Source organism: Macaca nemestrina, chromosome 5 (assembly GCF_043159975.1).
Source record: "Macaca nemestrina isolate mMacNem1 chromosome 5, mMacNem.hap1, whole genome shotgun sequence".
Taxonomy (NCBI): Eukaryota; Metazoa; Chordata; class Mammalia; order Primates; family Cercopithecidae; genus Macaca; species Macaca nemestrina.
This window is the reverse complement of record NC_092129.1, coordinates 148,541,583-148,561,528: the sequence shown is the minus strand read 5'-3', so window position 1 is coordinate 148,561,528 and position 19,946 is coordinate 148,541,583. Positions and strand designations below refer to the sequence as shown.

The 19,946-nt window shown below is 44.7% G+C and overlaps 1 long non-coding RNA gene across 2 annotated transcripts in view; it reads left to right on the top strand.

Annotated features, from left to right (window-relative positions):
* The window catches only part of LOC112425310 (uncharacterized), a 42,715-nt gene that overhangs the window by 14,300 nt on the left and 8,469 nt on the right, over nt 1-19,946 (top strand). Inside the window, exon 2 of one of the 2 annotated variants that reach the window (XR_011623805.1) lies at nt 15,710-15,842. The exons of the other annotated variant lie outside the window; for it this stretch is intronic. This is a non-coding gene — a long non-coding RNA (uncharacterized lncRNA). The remainder of the gene's footprint in view (nt 1-15,709; nt 15,843-19,946) is intronic. 2 annotated transcript variants of the gene reach the window in all.

Genomic DNA, 19,946 nt, shown 5'->3' with positions numbered 1-19,946 from the left:
TGAAACCCTGTCTCTACTAAAATACAAAAAGTAGCTGGGCATGTTGGCGCGTGCCTGTAATCTCAGCTACTCAGGAGGCTGAGGCAGGAGAATCTCTTAAACCCAAGAGGCAGCGGTTGCAGTGGGCGGAGACCGTGTCATTGCACTCTAGCTTGGGCAACGAGAGCTCAACTCCATCTCAAAAAAACAAACAACAAAAAAACGCAAAGTATGTTATCTGATCACAATGAAATTACATTAGGAATGAATAACAAAAAGATTCTTGGGTCTGGGCGCGGTGGCTCACGCCTATAATCCCAGCACTTTGGGAGGCCAAGGCGGGCGGATCCGAGATCAGGAGATTGAGACCATCCTGGCTAACACAGTGAAACCCCATCTCTACTGAAAATACAACAAAAAAATTAGCCGGGCGTGGTGATGGGTGCGTGTAGTCTCAGCTACTTGGGAGGCTGAGGCAGGAGAATGCGTGAACCCGGGAGGCGGGGCTTGCAGTGAGCCGAGATTGCGCCAAGGCGCTCCAGCCTGGGCAACAGAGTGAGCCTCCATTTCAAAAAAAAAAAAAAAGAAAGAAAAAGAAGAAGATTCTTGGAAGATCCCCAAATACTTGGAAACTGAATTAACACACCTCTGGATCACAGAATAATTAGAATTTATTTTGAACTGAATGCAAATGAAAACAACATATCGCAATTTGTGGGATGCCTCTAAAATGAAGAGACACTTATAGCACTAAATGCCTGTATTACAGAAAAAAGAAAGGTCTCATGTCAATGACTTTAGCTACCACCTAAAAACAAAGTAAGAAGAGGAAAAGAAATACCAAAAAAACCTGCAGAAATAAAAAAAATTAGAAAATAAAAAAATACAGAAAATCAATGAAATCAAAAGCTGCTTCTTGAGATCAACAACATGTATAAAACTCTAGCCAGATTGATGAGGAAAAAAGACACAAATCACTAATATCAAAAATGAGGGCCGGGCGTGGTGGCTCACACCTCTAATCCCAGCACTTTAGGAGGCAATGTGGGGGAATCACCTGAGGTCAGGAGTTTGAGACCAGCCTGGCCAACATGGCGAAACCCCGTCTCTACTAAAAAAGTACAAAACTTAGCCAGCAGTGGTGGCACGCACCTGTAGTCCCAGCTAATCAGGAGGCTGAGGTGGGAGAATTGCTTGAACCTGGGAGGCGGAGGTTGCAGTGAGCCGAGATTGTGCCATTGCACTCCAGCCTGGCTGACAGAGTGTCTCAAAAAAAAAAAAGAGAGAGAGAGAGAGAGAGGTAACTTCACTACAGACTCCACAGATAATAATAAAAGAATAATTAGGGAATATTAGGAACAACTTTATGCCAATACATTTGGCAGTTTGGGCTAAGTGGAGAATACATGGAAAGACACCAACTGCTAAAGTGTACTTAAAAAGAAATAGTTTCAAGTCCAGCCTGGGCAATATAGCAAGACCTCATGTCTAAAAAATAAAAGAAGAAAAATATAGATAAACTTAGAATAATCATAATCAGTTTGAACTGATACCACCTCAGCTTTAATAATGTACATTAACAGCCAGGCACGGTGGCTCATGCCTGTAATCCCAGCCCTTTGGGAGGCCGAGGCAGGAGGATCACCAGAGGTCAGGAATTCGAGACCAGTCTGACCAACATGGAGAAACCCCGTCTCTACTAAAAATACAAAATTAGCCGGGCATGGTGGCATATATGCCTGTACTCCCAGTTACTCGGGGGGCTGAGGCAAGAGAATCGCTTTAACCCGGGAGACAGCGGTTGCGGTGAGCCGAGATCGCACCATTGCACTCCAGCCTGGGCAACAAGATTAAAACTCCATCTCGAAGAAAATAAATACATAAATAATGTACATTAACAGCTCCTATTCAATTCTGCCCCTCCCTTTATGCTGTTATTGTTACAAATTTATCTTCAGGCTGGGCACGGTGGCGTACACCTGTAATCCCAGCTACTTGGGAAGCTGAGGCAGGAGAATCGCTTGAGCATGGGAGGTGGAGGTTGCTATGAGCTGAGATCGTGCCACTGCACTCCAGTCTGGGTGAGAGATTGAGACCCTGTCTCAAAAAAAGAAAAAAAAAAACAAACCCAAAAACAAACAAAAAATTTACCTTCATATATTGTGGACATATTAACACAGATTTATAATAATTGTTGGGCTGGGCACAGTGGCTCACGCGGGTAATCCCAGCACTTTGGGAGGCCGACGTGGGCGGATCACAAGGTCAAGAGATTGAGACCATCCTGGCTAACACGGTGAAACCCCGTCTCTACTAAAAAATGCAAAAAATTAGCCAGATGTGGCAGTGGGTGCCTGTAGTCCAAGCTACTTGAGAGGCTGAGGCAGGAGAATGGTGTGAACCCAGGTGGCGGAGCTTGCAGTGAGCCGAGATTGAGCCACCGCACTCCAGCCTGGGCAACAGAGCGAGACTCCGCCTCAAAAAAAAATAATAATAATAATAATTGTTTTATGCATTTGTCTTTTAAATCATACAGGAAACAAAAAGAGGAATTATATACCAAATATACACTAATACTAGCTTTTATATTTACCTATGTAGTTACCTTTACCAATGACCTTTATTTCTTTGTATAGATTTGAGTTATTGTCTAGTGTCCTTTTGTTTTAGTCTGAAGGACTTCCTTTAGCATTTCTTTACCAGAAACAAATTCCCTTAGTTTTTGGTTTTTCAGGAATGTCTTAATTTCTACTTCAGGTTAAAGGATTGTCTTGCTGGATGTAGAATTCTATTTTTTTAGAGACAAGGTCTCACTCTGTCACCCAGGCTGGAGCTCAGTGGTGCAATCATAGCTCACTATAACCTTGAACTCCTGGGGTCATGCAGTCTTCTCACCGTGGCCTCTGGAGTAGCTGGGACTACAGGCGCACATCAGCACACTTAGCTAATTTTGTTTTTTTGTAGAGATGTGGTCTGACTGTGTTGCCTAGGCTGGGTTTGAACTCCTGGGCTCAAGCATTCCTCCTGCCTCAGCCTCTCAAAGTGCTAAGATTATAGGCATGACCTACCATGCCTTGCCTAGAATTCCTGGTTGAAAATTTTTTTCTGTTAGTACTTTAAAATACCAGCCCATTGGTTTCTGGCTCTCCATAGTTGTTTATGACAAACAGGCTATTTATATTGGTAAGTTAGCTGTAATTCCCATAGTAACCATTAAGAAAACAACTAAGAAATAGGGCCAGGCGCAGTGGCTCATGACTGTAATCCCAGTACTTTGGGAGGCTGAGGCAGGTGGATCACTTGAGCTCAGGAGTTCAAGACTAGCCTGGGCAACATGGTGAAACCCTGTCTCTACAAAAATAAATTTAAAAGAAAAGAAAACAACTAAGAAATATCTAGAAAATGAAATATAAATGGTATAGTAGAAAAATACATCGACCAAACACAAAAGAAGGCAGTAATGAAGAAATTGAGGAACAAAAAAGATGGGACAGGATGGGTGCAGTAGCTCATGCCTGTAATTCCAATGCTTCGGGAGGCCAAGGTGGGAGATGATTGAGGCTAGGAGCACAAGACTAGCCTGGCTAACATAGTGAGACCTTATCTCTAAAAAAAAAAAAAAATTAGCCAGGTGTGGTGTTATGAATCTGTAGTCCCAGCTACCCAAGAGGCTAAGGCAGGAGAATCACTTGAGCCCAGGAGTTCAAGGCTGCAGTGAGCCATGATCTCACCAGTGCACTCCAGCCTGGGTGACACAGTGAGACCCTCTCTCTTTCTTGAACTCCTGGCCTCAAGTGATCTTCCCACCTTGGCCTCTCAAAGTGCTGGGATTACAGATATGCTCCATCATGTCTGGCCAAGACCCTTTCTTAAAAAAAAAAAAAAAAGAAAAAAAACAAGGGAGGTAAGATAATAGAACACAACACTATGGCAGAAGTAAGTCCTTCGGGATCAGTAATCACTTTCAATGTAAATGGATTAAATTAACCAATTAAAAGACAGTGAATGTACTTAATGACACTGAATTCTACACTTAAAAATGGTTAAAATGGGCCAGGTGCAGTGGCTCATGCCTGTAATCCCAGCACTTTGGAAGGCTGAAGTGGGTGGATCACCTGAGGTCAGGAGTTCGAGACCAGCCTGGCGAACATGGTAAAACCCTGTCTCTACTAAAAACACAAAAAATTAGCCAGGTGTGGTGGCAGGCACGCCTGTGATCCCAGCTACTCGAGAGACTGAGGCAGGAGAATCGCTGGAACCCAGTGGGTGGAGGTTGCAGTGAGTTGAGATCATACTACTTCACTCCAGCCTGGGCAAAAGAGCAAAACTTCATCTCAAAAAAAAAGGTAAAAATGGTAAATTTTATATTATATATATATATATACATACACACACACACGTATACATGTATACATACGTGTGTGTGTATATATATATATTTTTTTTTTTTGAGACTTTTTTTTTTTTGAGAGTCTTGTTCTGTCACCCAGGCTGGAGTGCAGTGGCATGATCTCAGCTCACTGCAACCTCTGCCTCCCAGGTTCAAGCAATTCTTGTGCCTCAGCCTGCCAAGTAGCTGGGGTTACAGGTTCGCACCACCATGCCCGGCTAATTTTTATATTTTTAGTAGAGATAGGATTTCTCCATGTTGGCCAGCCAGGTCTTGAACTCCTGACCTTAAATGATTCTCCCACCTCGGCCTTCCAAAGTGCTATGATTACAGGCGTAAGCCACCATGTTCGCCCTATTATTTATATTTTACCACTCAGAATACAAGACAGAGATTGGCAGAATGGATTTTAAAATGATCCATCTATTCTTGAACAGATATTTATCCAAAGAAGAAAGACAAATGGCAAATAAAAATATGTTCAACATCACTAATAATTAGGGAAATGCAAATCAGAACCATAATGGGTCAAGCATGTTAGCTTGTGCCTGTAATGCCAGCATTTTGGGAAGCTGACATGGGAGGATTGCTTGAGCCCAGGAGTTCAAGATCAGTCTGGGCAATGTTGTGAGACCCCCATCTCTACCAAAAAATAAAATAAAATTCAGAACCACAATGAGATACCACTTCCTACCCATTAGGATGCATATTTTCTAAATAATACATTTTTAAAATAATATATTTTAAAAAAACAGAAAAAGTGTTCATGAACATGTGAAGAAATTAGAACCCTTGTACCCAGCTGGTGGGAATGTAAAGTGATGCAGTCACTAAGGAAAACAGTATGGAAGTTCCTCAAAAAATTAAAAATAAGCCAGGCGTTATGGTGTGTGCCTATAGTCCCAGCTACTTGGGAGGCTGGGGTAGAATTGCTTGAGCTCAAGAGTTTGAAACCAGCCTGGGCAACATGGGAAGACCCCATCTTTAAAAAAAAAATAGAATTACCGTATCACTCAGCAATTCTACTTTTTTGGATATTCTATTAGTTCATTTTCACGCTGCTGATAAAGCCATACCCAAGACTAGAAAGAAAAAGAGGTTTAATTGGACTTACAGTTCCACATGACTGAGGAGGCCTCAGCATCATGGCGGGAGGCAAAAGGCACTTCTTACATGGTGGCAGCAAGAGAAAAATGAGGAAGAAGCAAAAGGGGAAACCCCTGATAAACCCATCAGATCATGTGAGACTTACTCACTATCACCAGACTAGCACGGAAAAGATCGGTACCCATGATTCAATTATCTCCCTCTGGGTTCCTCCCACAAAACATGGGAATTCTGGGAGATACAATTCAAGTTGAGATTTGGGTGGGGACACAGCCACACCATATCATTCTGTCCCTGGCCCCTCCAAATCTCATGTTCTCACATTTCAAAACCAATCATGCCTTCCCAACAGTCCCCCAAAGTCTTAACTCTTTTCAGCATTAACCCTTAAGTCCACAGTCCAAAGTCTCATCTGAACGCAAATCCCTTCCACCTATGAGCGTATAAAATCAAAAGCAAGCTAGCTACTTCCTAGATACAATGAGGTGTACAGGTATTGGGTAAATACAACCGTTCCAAATGGGAGAAATTGGCCAAAACAAAGGGGTTACAGGGCCCATGCAGTCTGAAATCCAGCAGGACAGTCAAATTTTAAAGCTCCAAAATGATGTCCTTTGACTCCAGGTCTCATATCCAGGTCATGCTGATGCAAGATGGGGGTGCCACGGTCTTGGGCAGCTCCGCCTCTGTGGCTTTGCAGGGAACAGCTTCCTTCCCACTGCTTTCACAGGCTGTCATTGAGTGTCTGTGTCTTTTCCAGGTCCACAGTGCAAGCTGTAGGTGGATCTACCATTCTGGGGTCTGGAGGACGGTGGCCCTCTTCTCACAGCTCCACTAGGCGGTGCCCCAGGAAGGACTCTGTGTGGGGGCTCCGACCCCACATTTCCCTTCCTCACTGCCTTAGCAGAAGTTCTCCATGAGGGCCCAGCCCCTGCAGCAAACTAATCAGATCTTGTGAGACTTATTCACTATCACGAAAATAGCATGGGAAAGACTGGCCCCCGTGATTCAATTACCTCTCTCTGGGCCCACATCACGTGGGAATTCTGGGCGATACAATTCAAGTTGAGATTTGGGTAGGAACACAGCCAAACCATATCTGTATATACCCAAAGCACTGAAAGCAGGAATTTGAACAGATATTTGTACACCCCCGTTCACAGCATTCACAACAGCCAAAAGGCGGAAGCAACCCAAGTGCTCCTCAACAACTGAGTGAATAAACGAACTATGTGTATCCACACAATGGAATATTTTATTCAGCCTTCAAAAAGAATGGAATTCTCACACGTGCCACAACAGAAATGAACCTGGAAGACAGTGTGCTAAGTGAAATAAGCCCATCAAAAAAAGAACAAAAACGGTATGATTCCACTCATGAGGCGAATTCATAGAAAGAATAGGACTTTCCAGGGACTAGGAGGAGAGGAGAATGAGAGTTATTATTAAATGTGTACAGAGTTTCAGTTTGAGAAGAGGAAAAAGATTCCAGAAGTGGATGGTGGCAATAGTTGTACAATGTGAATGTCCTTAATGCCCCTGAACTGTAGACTGAAAAATGGTTGAAATGTTTATTTTATTTTATTCATTTATTTATAGATGGAGCCTCGCTCTGTTGCCCAGGCTGGAGTGCAGTGGCGCGATCTTGGCTCAGTGCAACCTCCGCTCCTAGATTCAAGTGATTCTCCTGCCTCAGCCTCCTAAGTAGCTGGGATTACAGGCATGTGCCACCATACCTACTTTTTGTATTTTGTTTAGAAGAGACAGAGTTTCACCATGTTGGTCAGGCTGGTCTCAAACTCCTGACCTCATGATCTGCCTACCCCGGCCTCCCAAAGTGCTGGGATTATAGGTGTGAGCGACTGCGCCTGGCCATAAATGTTTATTTTTATTTTTATTTTTATTTATTTTATTTTATTTTTTGAGATGGAGTCTTGCTCTGTTTAAAAAAACAGAAAAAGTATTTTTTCTGAGCCACCATACCCAGCCTTGAAATGATTTTTAAAATCCAAGTGGCTGGGTGTGGTGGCTCAGGCCTGTAATTCTAGCATTTTGGGAGGCTGAGGTGGGTGGGTCACCTGATGTCAGGAGTTCAAGACCAGCCGTACCAACACGGTGAAACCCCATCTCTACTGAAAACACAAAAATGAGCCAGGCGTGGTGGCACGTGCCTATAATCCCAGCTACTCAGGAGGCTGAGGCAGGAGAATCGCTTGAACCAGGGAGTCAGAGGTTGCAGTGAGCTGAGATCACGCCACTGCACTCCAGCCTGGCAACAGAGTGAGACTCTGTCTCCAAAAAAAAAAAAAAAAAAAAAAAAAAAAGAAAAAAGGAAAAGAAAAAGAAAAAAAAAAAATCTAAGTACATTAAGTATATGTGGTTTATAAGAAACTTACGTTAGACTCAAAGACACAAATAAATTGAAAGTGAAAGGATGGAAAAGGTATCCCATGAAGAGCATAAAGAGAGCAAAAATGGCTACACTAATATCAGACAGGCCAGGTGCGGTGGCTCAAGCCCGTAATCCCAGCACTTTGGGAGGCCGAGATGGGCGGATCACGAGGTCAGGAGATCAAGATCATCCTGGCTAACACGGTGAAACCCCATCTCTACTAAAAATACAAAAACAAAAACCTAGCCGGGCGAGGTGGCGGGCGCCTGTAGTCCCAGCTACTCGGGAGGCTGAGGCAGGAGAATGGCAGGCCACTGCACTCCAGCCCGGGCGACAGAGTGAGACTCCGTCTCAAAAAAAAAAAAAAGAAAAAAAAAAGTAATATCAGACAAAATCAATTTTAAGTAAAAAATTGTTAAGATAAAGGAAGACATTTTATAATGATAAAGGAGTCAATTCATCAAGAAGATACAGTAAGTATAATAATATACATGTTGAACAACAGAATCCCGTAATATATGAAGCAAATACTGACAGAGTTGAGGGGAGAAATAGAGTTTTCAAAAAAAGAAATAAAGATACTTAATTTTTAAGAGAATATGGCACAACTGAAATTCTCATGCATCGCTGGTAGTAGTGTGGCATGGTACAATCACTTTGGAAAACTGTTTAGAATTTTCTTATAAATATAAACTTACCTAATGACACAACAAGTGCCCTCCCAGAAAAAAATGAAAATATATATCTTCACAAATGTGTACAAGAATATTTATAGCAGATTATTATTTTTTGAGACAGGGTCTCACTCTGTCACTCAGGCTGGAATGCAGTGGTGCTGTCTTGGCTCACTGCAGCCTTCGCCACCTGGGCTCAAGTGATCCTCCCATCTTCGCTTCCTGAGTAGCTGGGATTACAGGTGTGTGCCACCATGCTTGGCTAATTAAAAAAAATTTTTTTTGGCCAGGTTCAGTGGCTCACGCCTGTAATCCCAGCACTTTGGGAGGCCAAGGCGGGAAGATCATGAGGTCAGGAGATCGAGAGCATCCTGGCTAACACAGTGAAACCCCATCTCTACTAAAAATACAAAAATTAGCCTGGTGTGGTGGTGGGCGCCTGTAGTCCCAGCTACTCCGGAGGCTGAGGCAGGAGAATGGCGTGAACCTGGGAGGCGGAGCTTGCAGCTTGCAGTGATCTGAGATTGTGCCACTGCACTCCAGCCTGGGCGACAGAGCAAGACTCCGTCTCAAAAAACAACAAAAAAAAATTCTGTAGAGGGTGAGGTCTTACTATATTGCTTAAGCCAGTCTAGAACTCTTTGATTCAAGTGATTCTCCCACCTCGGACTCCCAAAGTGCTAGGATTACAGGCGTGCACCACGGTACCTGGCCTGTGCAGCATTATTTTATTTAGTTGCTATTTAAAATTTTTAATTTTTTGACAAATTATAATTTTACATCTTTAAGGGGTACAAAGTGATATTATGATATATGTATATAGTGTGGAATTATTGAATCAAGCTAATTAACATATCCATCTCCTTAAATACTTATCATTTATTCCTCCTGTCTAACTGCAACTTTATACCATTTGACCAACATCTCTCCATTTCCCCTACCCCCAGCCTCTGGTAACCACCAACATACTCTTTGCTTCTTTTTTTTTTTTTTTTTTTTTTTTTTTTTTTGAGACGGAGTCTCGCTCTGTCGCCCAGGCTGGAGTGCAGTGGCGTGATCTTGGCTCATTGCAAGCTCCCCTTCCCGGGTTCACACCATTCTCCTGCCTCAGCCTCCCAAGTAGCCAGGATTACAGGCACCCGCCACCACACCCGGCTAATTTTTTGTATTTTTTAGTAGAGACGGGGTTTCACCATGTTAGCCAGGATGGTCTCGATCTCCTGACCTCGTGATCCGCCCGCCTTGGCCTCCTAAAGTGCTGGGATTACAGGCGTCAGCCACCATGCCTGGGCAATATACTCTTTGCTTCTATGAGTTTGATTGTTTTATTTTCCACATATAAGTAGGAACATGAGGTATTTGTTTAGAAATAGACAGTTCTATAGTAGTTGGAGACTTCAATCCCCTACTCTCAATAATGGGTGGAATACATTCCTACAGAGATGATCAATAAGGAAACAGAGGACTTGAAAACCAGTATAAACCAGGCCGCGCGCAGTGGCTCACGCCTGTAATTCCAATACTTTGGGAGGCAGAGGTGGGTGATCACCTGAGGTCGGGAGTTCAAGACCAGCTGGACCAACATGGAGAAACCCCATCTCTAAATACAAAATTAGCCGGGCATGGTGGTACATGCTTGTAATCCCAGCTACTCGGGAGGCTGAGGCAGGAGAATCGCTTGAACCTGGGAGGCGGAGATGGCAGTGAGCCGAGATCGCTCCAGCCTGGGCAACAAGAGTGAAACTCTGTCTCAAAAAAAAAAAAAAGAAAAGAAAAGAAAACCAGTATAAACCAACTAGACCTAACAGACACACACAGAGCCCTCCACCAGCAACAGCAGACTATACAGTATCCTCAAGTGCACATGGAACACGCTCCCAGATAGATGGTATGTTAGGCCACAAAACAGATCTTAATAAACTTAAAAACCTTCCAACAAAGAAAAGCCCAGAATTAGATGACTTCACTGGTGAATTTTTTTTTTTTTTGTAACCAAACATCTAAAGGAGAATTAATACCAATCTCTCCTAAACTCTTCCAAAAAATTGAGAGGAGAGAATATTTTCTAACTCATTCTGACTCAGTTTTTCTCTGATATCAAAAGCAGACGAAGGTGCAAAAGAAAGCTACAGGTCAACATCCCTTACTAACATAGGTGTTAGCCCATGGAAGAATTCTCAATTAATTTCAAAGGACTGAACTCACACAAAGTACTTTCTCAGACCACAGTGGAATGAAGCTAGACATCACATGTGGAAAGAAAACTGGAAAATTTGCAAATATGTGGAAAGTAAACCACACACTCTTAAACCAGCAAGTCAAAGAAGAAACCACTAGGGAAATATAAGATATTTTCAGACCAATGAAAACATACCAAAACTGATGAGATGTAGTAAAGGCAGTACTCAGAGGAAAATTTATAGCTGTGAACACCGGAAGATCTCAAATCAACAACCTAGCTTTACACCTTAAGGAACTAGAAAAAGAAAAGCAAACAAAACCTAAACCCAGCAGAAGGATGGAAACAATAAATATTAGATAACAGATAAATGATGTCGAGAATTTTAAAAAATAGAATTGGCCGAGCTTAGTGGCTCACGCCTATAATTACAACACTTCGGGAGGCCGAGGTGGGTAGATCATCTGAGATCAGCAGTTCAAGACCAGCCTGACCAATACGGTGAAACCCTGTCTCTACTAAAAATACAAAAAAGTTAGCTGTGTGTGGTGGCATGTGCCTGTAGTCCCAGCTACTCGGGAGGCTGAGACAGGAGAACTGCTTGAACCCGGGAGGTGGAGGTTGCAGTGAGCCGAGATCGTACCACTGCACTCCAGCCTGGGCGACAGAGGGAGCCTCTCTCAATTAAAAAAAAAAAAAAAAAAAAAAAAAAAAAAAAAAAAAGTAGAATTAGTAAAACCAAAGTTGGTTCTTTGAAAAGACCAAAGAAAAAGTAAAACTTTAGACTAAGAAAAAGAGAGAAGATGCAAATACCTAAAATCAGAAATAAACACAGAAATATTGCTACTGACCTTATGGAAATTAAGAGGATTATAAGCAAATACTATGAACAATTGTATGCCAACAAATAAGATAATCTGGATGAAATGGAAAAAATTCCTAGAAACACACAAATTATCTAAACTGACTAAAGAAGAAATAAAAAATCTCAACAGACCTATAATAAAAGATAGAATCAGTACTCAAAAATCTCCCAACAGCTGGGCACGATGGCTCATGCCTGTAATCCCAGCACTTTGGAAGCCCAAGGCAGCTGGATCACCTGAGGTCAGGAGTTCAAGACCAGCCTGGCTAACCAATATGGTGAAACCCTGACTCTACTAAAAGTACAAAAATTAGCTTGGCGTGGTGGCTCATGCCTGTAATCCCAGCTACTTGAGAGGCTGAGGTGGGAGAATCGCTTGAACCAGGGAGGCAGAGATTGTACTACTGCACTCCAGTCTGGGCGACAGAGTGAGACTCCTCAAGAAAAAAAAAGAAAAGAAAAAAAAGAATAGATACCAACCCTACACAACCTCTTGCAAAAATTGAAGAGGATCCACTTCCTAACACATTCTATTAGGCCAGCATTACCTTGATACCAAAGCCAGAGAAAGAGTCCACAAGAAAACTATAGACCAATATTCCTTATGAATATAGATTCAAAAATCCTCAACAAGCACCTATAGTCCTAGCTACTCAGGAGCCTGAGGCAGCAGAATCCCTCGAGCCCAGAAGTTCGAGGCTGCAGTGAGCTATGATTGTGCCAGTGTACTCCAGCCTGGGCGACAGAGTGAGACACTGTCTGCAATCAACCAATCAATCAATCAATCGATCAATCAAATAAAAAATTTTTTAGCCACGCGTGGTGGCCCATGCCACTTGGGACATTGAGCCAAGACAGTTGCTTGAGGCTGGATGTGGTGCCTCATGCTTGTAATCCCAGCACTTTGCCAGGCTGAGAGGGAGGATCACTTGAGCCCAGGAGTTTAAGACCAGCCTGGGCAACATGGTGAGACCCCATCTCTACAGAAAATACAAAAAAATTAGCTGGGCATCGTGGTATGCGCCTGTAGTCCCAGCTACTCGGGAGACTGAGGTGGAAGGATCACTTGAGCCCAGACTGAGGTGGAAGGATCACTTGAGGCTGCAGTTAGCCGTGAGAGCGCCACTGCGCTACAGCTTGGGCAAAAGAGTGAGACCCTGCCTTAGAAAAACAAAAAACAAAACAAAAAGCCCTCAACCAACTACTAGTAAACTAGTATAAAACGCCTGTAATCCTAGCACTTTGGGAGGCCGAGGCGGGAGGATCACGAGGTCAGGAGATCGAGACCATGGTGAAACCCCGTCTCTACTAAAAATACGAAAAATTAGCCGGGTGCGGTGGCGGGCGCCTGTAGTCCCAGCTACTCAGGAGGCTGAGGCAGGAGAATGGCGTGAACTCGGGAGGCGGAGCTTGCAGTGAACAGAGATCCCGCCACTGCACTCCAGCCTGGGCGACAGAACAAGACTCCGTCTCAAAAAAAAAAAAAAAAAAAAATCCAATAGCATATCAAAAAGGATTATATACCATGACCAAAGATTTATCCTAGGAATGTAAGGGTAGTTCACCAGAAAATCAATGTCATACACCACATTAATAGGACAGTGAGACAGTAACATATCCCATGTATGTTATTTCTTTCAATCTACTAATAATCTTTATGAGGTAGCTGTCATTATCTCCATTTTGAAGCTAGGGACACTGAGATTAAGGTACTAAGTGACTGGAGGCTCCAAGGGTAGTGAGTAGTGGGGTCAGGGTACTCCATGCCAACCTGGCAAGGGTGAGCGCAGGCAGTGTGACGGTGGGAAACAAGACTGTCCACATGATCATCTCTTTTTTAATAAAAATATTATATTATTTATGTTTGAGACAAAATCTCGCCTGTCGCCCAGGCTGGAGTGCAGTGGGATGATGTAGCATGATCATGGCTCACTGCAGCATCAGCTTCCTGGGCTCAAGTGATCCTCCCGCCTCAGCCTGCTAAGTAGCTGAGACTGCAAGTGCACACCACCATGCCCAGCTAACTTTTTTTAAAAAATGTTTTGTAGAGATAGGGGGTCTCACTATGTTGCTCAGGCTGATCTTGAACTTGGGCTCAAGCAATCCTCCAGCCTTGGCCTCCCAAACTGCTGGGATTACATGCGTGGGTCACTGTGCCAGCCATGATCATCTCAATGGATGCCAAAAAATGCATTTGACCATTCAACACCCTTTTATGATTGAAAAATCAGCAAACTAGGAATAAAAGGATTTCAGCAAATGGTGTTGAATAATTGGATATCTACATGGAAAAAAATCAATTTGGCTCTATACCTCACGACATATACAACATTTATTATGTATGATTCCATTTATAGAAAACTCTAGAACTTGCAAACTCATGTAATGTGACAGAAAGCAGATTAGTGTTTGCCTGGGGTTAGGGGGCCAAGGGCCAGGGGAGAGGGCACAAAGGGGCACAAAGAAACTTTTGGCAGTGATGATATGTACATTATCTTGGTTGCAGTGATAGTTTCATAGGCAAACATGTCATGACCTTTCAAATTATGCATTTTAAATATGTGCAGCTTATTGTATGTTAATTATAGCTCTATAGCTCAATACTTTTTTTTTTTTTTTTTTTTTTTGAGATGGAGTCTCACTCTGTCGCCCAGGCTGGAGCGCAGTCATATAATCTTGACTCACTGCAACCTCTGCCTCCTGGGTTCAAGCGATTCTCCTGCCTCAGCCTCCCGAGTAGCTAGGATTACAGGCGTTAGCCACCATGCCTGGCTAATTTTTGTGTTTTTTAGTAGAGATGGTTTCACCATGTTGGCCAGGTTGGTCTCGAACTCCTGACCTTGTGATCCACCCGCCTTGGCCTCCCAAAGTACTGGGATTACAGGCGTGAGCCACCGTGCCCGGCCTCAATACAACTTTTAAAAAAATGTGATAAAGAGGTTGGGAGCTGTGGCTCACACCTGTAATCCTAGCTCTTTGGGAGGCCAAGGCAGGCAGATCACCTGAGGTCAGGAGTTCAAGATCAGCCTGGCCAACATGGTGAAACCCCCTCTCCACGAAAAATACAAAAGTTAGCTGGGTGTGGTGGCGGGCACCTGTAATCCCAGCTACTCAGGAGGCTGAGGCAGGAGAATCACTTGAACCTGGGAGGTGGAGGTTGCAGTGAGCCGAGATCATGCCATTGCACTCCAGCCTGGGTGACAAGAGCGAAACTCTGTCTCAAAAAAAAAAAAATAAATAAATAATAAATAATGCCTTTTAAAGTCGGGTGGGGTGGCTCATGCCTATAATTCCATTATTTTGTGACACCAAGCAAGAGGACTGCCTGAGCTAGGAAACAGGAGATTAACCTGGGCAAAATAGTGACACCCCCCATCTCCACTTAAAAAAAAAAAAAAATTAGCAGAGCGCGGTGACGTGTGCCTTTAGTCCCAGCTGGTCTCAAAATCCTGGGCTCAAGCAATTCTCTTGCCTTGGCCTCCCAAAGTGCTAGAATGAGGCACTGTGCCTGTCCTAAAATTATTTTAAATTTATTTTGAATATTTTAATTAATTAATTTTAATTAAAAAAATTTTTTTAGAGACAGGGTCTCATTTTGTCACCCAGTGGCACCATCATAGCTTACCGCAGCCTCGAACTCCTGGGCTCAAGGGATCTTCCTGCCTCAGCCTCCCAAGTAGCTGGGATTACAGGCCCGTACCACCATGCCTGGCCAGGTTTTTATTTTTAGTAGAAAAGGAGTCTCAGTTTGTTGCCCAGGGTGGTCTTTAACTCCTGGGCTCCAGCCATCCTCCCACCTCGGCCTCCCAAAGTGCTAGGACTGCAGGTGTGAGCCACTGAGCCTGGCCAAAAAAATTGTTTCTTAAAGAGTCTTTTAAAAATTAAATAGTGGAATGAATGACTGACGACTCCACAGACCAAGCTCCAAGGACTGGGAAGGGGCGGACACAGTAAGGAAGAAGAGCTGAGGCTGCCCGCGGACTCTTCCTGCCTGCCATTTTGTTGCACAGGCCCAGCCTTGCCAGGCCAGCCCACGGTGTCCTGACCCCAGGGGCGCCTCCTTCCAGGCTTTTCCCTACACTGACTCACTTCTTTGTGAAATCACTTGGTGTTCCTTGTGCAGCCCGTGTTTTCCCACTTTCCTGCCTTCGCTTGAGCAGTTTTCCCACCATCTCAGCCAGTAAGAAGCCTGTTGGTCTCCTGCGGGAGGCTGGACCTGGGGCCAGGTCGGCCTTGGGCTCCCACCCCACTCTGAGGTAAGGGGTCAGCGGGGCTGGGCAGGGCCCAGGCTAGGGGGAGGGAGGAAGAGGTGCCCATGCCGGGCCTGCATACCCGCAAGGGACAAGTGAGCAGGGACTGAGTGAGTCCTGAAGATTTAACGGAGAGAACCCCTCACTGACCAGCCCCTGAGAACACCAGAGGCCTGACTTGCAAGATATTTGTTCTCCGTCCCCAGCTTCCTTCACCTTCCCAACCTGCTCCACATTCAACTGATTTTCCCTCCTGTCCTCCAGCTCCCTGCAGGCTTCAGCTGCCTCTGCAGCGAGGTGGGGATGGAAGTACCTGCCCCTCAAGGTAGATGTGAAGGTCTGGGTCCTGGGCCTGTGCAGGTAGTAGGTGTTCAAGGAATGGTCTGAATTGATGGGAGAGTGTTTTATAAGTTGAAAAACATTAGAAAATAATATTAGCTCTTATAATGGGTCCACTCAACTTCCTCAGATGGAGTTTGCCCCAAGCAAAACAAATTTTCCTCAACTCCACCCCATAAACTGCAAGCCCCCCAAACTTCCCCTCTTCTTCTCCTCCTTTCCAGGCTCACCCAAACTGGGCTTCCTCTGCCCGGGCACAAGCCTGGCAGGAAGTGACCAGCCTCCCATTAGCTCTTGCCCCAGGTCTGGGAGAGTTCACAGGCTGCTGAGCTGAGCTAAGAGGAGCAGCAGCAGGAACTGAGGGTTTCCTTATCCTAGAAAAGCACCTCTTCTTCCTACTCCCTTGCCCTCCAGACTCAAGGCAGGAAGAGAAACCTGGGGAAGGGGCCTCAGAGGAGAAGCCTCCATCGCGTGTTTGTTCTGACTGGTCAGTGAGTGCCACACTATTTGAATGTCACCCTTGCCCCAAAGGGAAGAGCCTCTTTACCTGGCTCTCCCCACCTCCTCCACCTGCTCCAAACGTCTCTGGCACCGGGTCCCAGGGAATCTTGCATTTGCTTCCAGGGTTTGGGGGAAGTGAAGGGGTATGTGGAGGGAGGGGGTTGAGGGGACCCGGTGACACTGGCACACATTTCTTGTGCGGCAGACATCCCCAAAATGTCATTTGGCTCTTTGCTTGTTCCAACCCATATTTCATTTCCAGGGTACCTGCTCTGCATCACTTAGCTGGATACCACAATGGAGAAATCTCTTTCCTTCCTTCAGAAGGCACCTTCAGAACAGGGGCTTGTCCAAGCAGACACACAGTCCAGCATAGGAAGAAGTATCTCAGAGATCTTTCCCAAAGGAGGGTACAGAACATGTGAATTGTGAAACAGTGTGATGGTGTAGCATGCATTTGGAGAACTGTAAGAAGTTCTATGAGGCCAGGGGAAAACAAGGATGAGACAGTGGCAAGAAATTAGTCTGGTGAGGTGGGCAGGGGCCAACTCACAAAAGGTATTGGGTACTAATCTAAGGAGGTGGAACCTCACCTAAAAGCTATGGGTAGGAAGAGAACAAGAAATATTGCCAAGGACACCACAGGATTTGGGGGCCAGTGGTCAGATGAGAACTGATAAGTGACCTTTGGACTTGTCAATGTGATAGTCACTGGCTATTGATGGGAAGCACTGGAGGTGGAGTGGAGGGGAGACATGAACCCATAGTGACCCCATGGTATATATGGTTTTCTCTGGGCAGGCTCAGCTCTCACATAGGAGGGGATGAAAATGGATGGATTATCCCAGCACTTTGGGAGGCCGAGGCGGGCGGATCACGAGGTCAAGAGATCAAAACCATCCTGGCCAACATGGTGAAAGCCTGTCTCCACTAAAAATACAAAAATTAGCTGGCTGTGGTGGCATGCGCCCGTAGTCCCAGCTACTCAGGAGGCTGAGGCAGGAGAACTGCTTGAACCCAGGAGGAGGAGATGCAGTAAGCCAAGATTGCGCCACTACCCTCCAGCCTGGTGACAGAGCGAGACTTCATCTCAGAAAAAAATAAAATAAAATAAAATAAGATGGATTAATTCAGGTCTGGGATTCTGAGGGAGACTACACTGGAAGAACATGGGGACAAGAAAGATGGAGTAATTAATGGTGAATGAGTGATGAAGTCACGGGCATGGGTCTTGATGTGGCACTGGCTGATAGAGTTTGGTGGCCAGAGTGGGATAACCCTCTTTTTGGAGACAGTCTCACTCTGGCTTCCAGGCTGGAGTGCAGTGGTGCGATCTTGGCTCACTGCAACCTCCGCCTCCTGGGTTCAAGCAATTCTCGTGTCTCAGCCTCCCGAGTAGCTGAGATTACAGGCATGCACCACCACACCCTGCTAATTTTTTTGTATTTTTAGTAGAGATGGGATTTTGCCATGTTGGCCAAGCTGGTCTCAAACTCCCAAGCTCAAATGATCCACCTGCCTTGGCCTCCCGAAGTGCTGGGATTACAGGTGTGAGCCACCATGCCCAGCCAGGATAACCATTTTTTAAAAAAGATTTTCATGTCAATAGAAACAGAGCAGCTATTTACAGCATGGCCAGTGATCTGTATTTTTCACTTAGAGTTCCAAACTAGAATACTAGTGAAATCCCTTCTCATTGTGTCTATTTCTAAATCTGTGAAACAGAGGATTGGACTAGATGATCCCTAAAATCCTTCCTGCTCTACCATGCAAGGATTCACTGCTATTGCTTTATCTGCATCCTCTTCACACCTACCTAAGCATAATGACCACCCATCTGCCCTCAATAGATGTTTGTGGAGTACCTGATGGTCTCTCTCACACAAGAACCCTGTCAGCATCTAGGCCCATCACCAGTGCCTGTTTATTGAGTGATGGCGATGTCATGAGGAAGTCCCTCCCTCTGCCTCCCTTGCAACCCTTCCTGTGAGGTGTGTAGGGACCAGGTGCACATCCAGCCCTCATTCGCCCCTCCCCACCTTCAATTTATCCTTGCCCTGGTCCTTCTTACAGTCTGAAGTGACCAAGAAAGAACTGCCAAGTGGGCAGGTTCTGGCGAGCCAGACCCCCATGTTGAACTGCAGTTCTTCTATTACCTTGGATATGTTACTTAACTTCCACATTTTCTCCTAAACGTTTTTATGAGTCTTTTTTCATATTCGTGAATTTATTTTCATATGGTGTGTGAGGTAGGGATTTTTTTTTTTTTTAGACGGAGTCTTGCTCTGTTGCCCAGGTTAGAGTGCAGTGGCGTGATCTCGGCTCACTGCAACCTCCGCCTTCCAGGTTCAAGCGATTCTCCTGCCTCAGTCTCATGAGTAGCTGGAATTACAGGCACCCACCACCATGCCCAGCTAATTTTTGTATTTTTCATAGAGATGGGGTTTAACCATGTTGGCCGGGCTGCTCTTGAATTCCTGACCTCAGGTGATCTGGCCTCCCAAAGTGCTAGGATTACAGGCGTGAGCCACTGTGATTTTTTTTTTTTTGTCAGGTCTCCCTCTGTGTCCTAGGCTGGAGTGCACTAGTGCAATCATAGCTCACTGTAGCCCCCTGCTTCTGGGCCTAAGCAATCCTCCTGCCTCTGCCTCCCAAAGCACTGGGATTACGGGTGTGAGCCACTGTGCCTGGCCGCTATATCATTTTTTCCTGTTTGGTTACTTGATAGTCCCAACACCACTTGCTAAAGATCTCTTCCTTTCCCCACTCAGGTGCATGGTTCCTCTGGCTCCTACCATATTCCCATGTATGCAAAGGTCTGTGTTTTGGTCCCCTGCTCACTTTTATTGTCTAATTCACTTCTATTTCTATCCAGCTATTCCATTTATCACATTTAGTTACTGTACCTTTATATTAAGTCTTGATACTGATTGAACATAGGACTTCCATTGTAGTCCTGTGTTTTCCCTGGCAGTTTCTCCAAATTGTCTTAGACATCCTTGGTGCTTTACCCTGTGGTTTTTAGACAAGTTTGTCTAGGTCTTTTAGAAAACAGTTAGCTTCCCTAAGCCTCCATTTCCTTTACCATGACCTATGCCTCATAGGACTGCAAAGACTTAAGTGTAAAACAGTGAACACCTCCTGGCCAGGAACACAAGAAACACTGAGTAGATAGTATCATCTTCCCCAAATGCCCAACCTGATGTAGTCACTGTTCTGTTAAAAACATTGTTGGCTTCCCAGGCATGCAGAGTAAAGTTCAAACACAGC